We start from the raw sequence: 6000 nt of genomic DNA on the forward strand, positions 1-6000 counted from the left end.
GAAGCATGTACAGGGTAAATAGAATCGGTCCAAGCACAGAACCTTGTGGGACTCCGTGACCAACATTGGTGGTCCTCAATGATTCACCGTTCACAAACACAAACTGGGATCAATCCGATAAATAATATTTAAACCAGCTGAGTGCAGTTCCTTTGATGCCAATCAAGTGTTCCAGTCTCTGCAGTGATCGATGGTGTCAAATGCAGCACTGAGGTCCAGAAAGGCAAGAATAGAGACAAGTCCTTGGTCCAATGCAAGTAGAAGATCATTTGTAATTTTCACCAGTGTCGTTTCTGTGCTATGATGCACTCGAAATCCTTCTTATGTTTTAACGCTGTCTTGCCAAGTTAGCCTAGATCCTTCTGATTTGTTGGAACGCCATAACCGCTAAAGTGTCCGCACAGTTTGCTTTAAGTTCCGGGTTTGAGGGTTATACCAAGGGGCGAACTTCCTTCTTGTTGCCATTCTTCTTTTGAGGGGAGCATTACCGTCCAGCGCCATTCTCAAAGAGCCTGTGGCAGTATCGACAAGATGGTCGATTTGTGACGGACGGAAGTTGTCACAGGAGTCTTCTGATATCTTGAGACAAGACACTGAACTTAGAGCAGAGGGAATGGCTTCTTTAAATGAGGCTACAGCGATATCCGATAAAAATCGACTGTAGAAACCCTTGGCAGGAGGAGGAGATTCTGGCAGTAGAAATTCAAAGGTTATCAGACAATGGTCCGACAGGAGAGGGTTCGGTGGAAAGATTGTTAAGTGTTCTATCACAATACCATACACAATAACCAAGTCGAGCGTGTGGTTAAAACAATGAGTTGGTTTGTTTACACTCTGACAGAAACCAATTGATTCCAGCAAAGAGAGAAATGAAGTACCAAGGCTGTCGTTATTGACATCCATATGAATAAAATCACCCACTATAATTACCTTGTCCATTTTAAGGACCAAACTCGTTAAGAACTGTGAAAATTCACATAAAAATTCAGAATAAGGACCTGGGGCCCTGTACACTATTACAAAGAGAACCGGCTGGATTATTTTCCAGGTCCAGATGCGGACCTTAGAATTGGAACAGTACTTGGGCTGCGACTGATGACGTTTCACGAGTCCACGTGAGCACAGAAGAACACATATTGAGAAAGGCCCACTGTCTCTGCTCTGCTCCCGCAATAAAGTAAAGATGTAGTTTTTGGCTTTTAATGCTTCCACATTTGAATTTAGCTTGGTATTTCATCTAACCTGCCCCAGCACCTGTTGTGATCAATTATTTCCCACGGTGGCAAGTGTGTACCTTGATTTTTTTTTTGGGTCATGGCAACCCTTCTCTGCAAGGAGGGCTAACAATGCATGGTGCTATTCATTAAGGAACTGGGTAAAGAGCTTGTCACGCCACATATGAAAAGGCTCATGGAGAGCAATCTTGCCTTGACTGAATGGGGGCAATCAAAATTATTTTAGTGATGTTTTGTTGATCATTGATTCACAACAAGTCCTGTGTTGTAGAGGTTGGCTTGATGCTTTGGAATCTGTAGACACGTAGTCATCCAGTGTGTGTAGTTAAAAGGTTTATATTTCTTGAGGTAGCAAAAGCGGTGTGATTAGCTGTTGTCCTTTGCCTTGACTGAACGAAGGTGAACCTAAATTTCATATACTTTTTGCAGGTCTTTTGGAGCTAGGCAATAGCCTCGTCTTGGTGGATTCCGTTCATGAGACCACAGACTCAGGTCTGAATGCCAGCCCCAAGAGTGATTTATTTTGTCTCTTGTTGACCCGCGGGTCTGGCTTACCGCTGCCCCCCCGACATGCAAGGGGAGGCGAAGGCCCGTTCATCGCTGCTCGCAGCTTTAATTCATTATTATGTTTGCATGTTTTATCATTTAAAAAAGGGAATATCATTTGCTTATGACTTACATCTGCCAGAGTTACGTTGGATTTACTCTCCAAAAAAGTGTAATCTAACTGCATGCATTTTAGTTTCCATAAATTTTACACTTCAGGTACATCATCATTCAAATTTAGAATGTTCAAAGTTGTACTACATATTTACATACATGTCAGAATATATAGTATTCCAGTAAAATTTATAAAAAACAACGGCTGGTGCAGGTAGTAAGCAGGGAGGACTCAGACGCAGAGTTTCCAAAGAGTGTTCTTTAATAAATCCAAAACGTGGCAAAATAGGAACTAGGGACAAACACCGACGACATGCGAACAGTACAATTACGATTGTAAAAGTGAAAAAACTGTTATCTTGGTCCACCCTGAACTAAAATGTTTTCTTGCCACTGACAGTGTACAATTTCATGACAAGTATACAAATCAGCAGGCCTGCAACATATTTTTTTGAATCCAGGTTGTGGCGAACTTTTAATGAATGTTCTTTTATGTATTTCTTCATACGTGGCAATAATGTAGTGCTCACTTATACAATCGTAATCGCTGTATTGGATATGGGATGCATTTTGAACATTTTCAGCAAGATGTTTGCAAATGTGTGACAACACAAGACAACTGCCGGTGTTAGAACACGCACGCATAGGCAAACCAGTGTTGTGCCAGATCCTCAATCCTGGCGGTGCACCTCAGCGGGCAAAGAGACCAGGGGGGCGCGCCGCCCTCGACCCGACTAGTAGTCGCACAACGGGGGCGGAGCCAGCAGCAGCCAGCAGAGCGACCCATACCGGCCTCACGACGGACACCGTTCCCCCCGGCCCGCTACCTACCAACCGCCCTTCCCGACCCACAGGGAGGTTCTCAAGCGCCAGGACAGGAATGTTGGAGGTTTTTGGGAACAGATTGTCCAGGGTTTAACAAGCTAATGGGGCGGGCTGTGGGGGTGCGTTCACGGTTGACAGGGACATGCAGTATGTGTGCTGTGCTCAGTGGTGATGCGAGGCAGTCCGACGCTGCAGACGGGGAGGGGGCACCGGCGGAGCCTCCCGTGGAGACTCCACTGGTTCCCGACTTTCACTCGAGATGTTTCGGGACTCTACTCTCAGCCTACGACCAAGTGATAAGAATTGATGGTCAACTGGTGCGCCCTGGCGCAGTGATATCCACACTTTTCATTGATTAGGGATAGACTATGTAGAGTGAGTCGTGACACTCTGACGGGGCAGGAAAACACCCAGTTGCTGGTGCCCGCCCGGGAAATGATTTTCACTCTAACCTGATGGCGGGTCATATGGGGTACAGGAAAACCCTAGACCGGATAATGACACGATTTTATTGGCCAGGCATCCGGGGGGACACGCGCTGCTGATGTGAATCCTGCTCGGAGTGTCTGTTAACAATGCGCCATTCCGAGGGCATTGTTGCGTCCTCTACCATGGACCTCATCAGGCCATTTCACCGGAGCGCACGCGGATATCGCTTTGTGTTAGTCTTCATGGATTGCGCAATATCTCGTCGCTCATGCTCTGTTTCCGGTCATCTCCCGGGTCCGAATGCCGAAAGACATTCTGACGGACCAGGCCACCTCGTTCATGTCGCGCACACTGAGAGAACTTTACGGATTACTTGGTGTGATGTTCATGGCGTAACCAACTCATCTGCGGACGTAGACGCTCAAGACACGTGAGCAGGAAGTACGTTGACCGTAACCTTGTATGCGAGAGCCGGTGAATAAATGCCTGTGAATATTGATAAAGCTGTGGTTGGACTGGTGTTTAAAAAACCTGCAACAGAAACACTACACTGGGCATTACGTCCATTCGTACTAGTGTGTACCACCCGCAGGGTTGGTGGAACGTATAAATAAGACTCTGAAGTCCATGATCCGTAAATTTCTTAGCGAAGGTGAACGTAATTGGGATAACTGGCTTGGTCCTCTGTGGTTTGCAGTACGGGAGGTTCCCCAGGCCTCCACGGGATTTTCTTCCTTTGAACTTCTGTTTGGCAGGACGCCGAGATGGGTGCTGGACCGTAATAAAGAAAACTGGGAGGAAGGTCTGAGCCCCTGCAAGAACAAGATCCAGTACGTCCTGGACCTGCGACAGAGGAGCCAGGCTGCAACAATTCACACCGGGAGAAAAGGTGCTTGTACTTGTACTTCCTTCTTCTAACTCTAAACTCCTGTGGCGAGGACTCTCTGTGAGGAACCGCTCCTCCACACACCTAGAGAACGGACTTGCGTTCCCGCGAGAATAGACTCGAGAGACGGACTCTGGAGTCTTAACTCACGGGTTCGGGAGAACGGTCATTTCCGCAAATGGAACAGCAGCTGACTTGATGACGTCACCACCTCAGCTAGTCTTGCTAATACGTTATAATATAGTTCTTGACTGTTACGTATTTTACTATTATCAAGCTTTTGTTTAATTTTAATTTTAGTCATAAAATCAGGCAAAATATCTTAATGGATCGGATCAGCAGTTGTAGTTTGTGGTGCTGCTGAACTTTACTGGATTACACTGACAGGTGTCTACCTAATTTGTATTCATAATGGATGGAAGAAACACAAAACATTACTGAGAACGTTACAGGGCTTTTGTATTACATCACACTGCATTAGCTTTCTAATGGTTTCATAAAGGAGGACGTTGGGTACAGTAACAACAATTAAACAGTAAATATTTTTACTGGATAGTAACACATTCCACACACACCTACCGTTTGTCTTGTCTCACAAGTGTTGACACAGTGAAACACATGTTGACATATACAGAAAGTGACCTCTGTCATCTCTTCTACCCGTCACGTCTTGGTACGGTCAAATCACAACAAACAATCGTACCGTATTTCCACGTGGCAAAAGATGCTGGATTTTACAGTTTCATTGATAATAATTCAGATTTATGTAAATAATCATGGTCCTCTGGGTATGTGTGCACATTTTTGTATTCTATGACGTTTAATTAATACTACTGCAAAAAATGAAGACGGTTACTAAATGCTCGCCATCTCCAACTGATTACACCAACTGACTTAATTAAGAGCCATTGACAAAGCAGCAAGAATCCTTTTAACATAGTTGCATTGGATTGGATGACTTAGAGCTCCAGGAATGAGCTTATACTATTACATAGAGATTAGTTGACATATGACCAGCCTACGGTGGCCCTGAAGTGCAAATCACAACGGCAAATAGTAAAACACAACGGCAAGAAGGTGAACACAACAACATTAACTTCTTACGGAAAGGGTAGGGCCTTTCTATCAGAGGACGGACCCTTCTGATTGGACAGACGGACTGACTGTCTTTTAACAGGAAGTAGAAAAAGAAAAACACTGAAAAGTGCCCTCTTTGAAAACATGACTACCACCGAAGAAACGTTCGCTTCTTATAACAAATTATTTTGATGCAGGTCATACATACAACGTGATTGTTGATATGTTGTCCACCCATCACAACATTAATATGAGTACACACACTTTGAAGTCATGTTTAAGAGAAGCAGGGTTGTACAGAAGGAAAAACTGATGAAGTGAGACGCGCCATCATTACAGAGCTGCGTGGACCAGGGCAACTATTCGGCTATCGGACGATGTGGCAAGTACTTCAGCAAAAACACAAGCAACGTGTTAAAAGACACACAGTTATGAGATTGCTGAAACAACTAAATCCACAAGGAACGGATGCAAGAACACGCCGGAGGTTTGTGAGGCGTACGTATCATTCCATAGGTCCAAATTACATCTGGCATGTAGATGGATACGATAAGCTGAAACCCTTTGGCCTGGCTCTCTCAGGATGTATAGACGGGTTTTCAAGAAGGATCATGTGGCTTGTTTGTGGGGCTACCAACAACAACCCATTGGTAATCGCCCACAACTATATCAATTGTGTCAAGAGTGTTGGTGTGGTCCCAATGAGACTGAGGACGGACCATGGAACAGATAATGGCACCATGGCTGCAATACAGTGTACCCTCAGACACGAGCATACAGACTACTACGCAGGCTCCTCTAGCCACAATTATGGATCATAGGTTGGGAATCAACGTATCGAGGCGTGGTGGTCCATTTTGAGAAAAGGAAAGTAAGTAATACACTGTT

This window comes from Pungitius pungitius, chromosome 10 (genome assembly GCF_949316345.1).
Source record: "Pungitius pungitius chromosome 10, fPunPun2.1, whole genome shotgun sequence".
Lineage (NCBI taxonomy): Eukaryota > Metazoa > Chordata > Actinopteri > Perciformes > Gasterosteidae > Pungitius > Pungitius pungitius.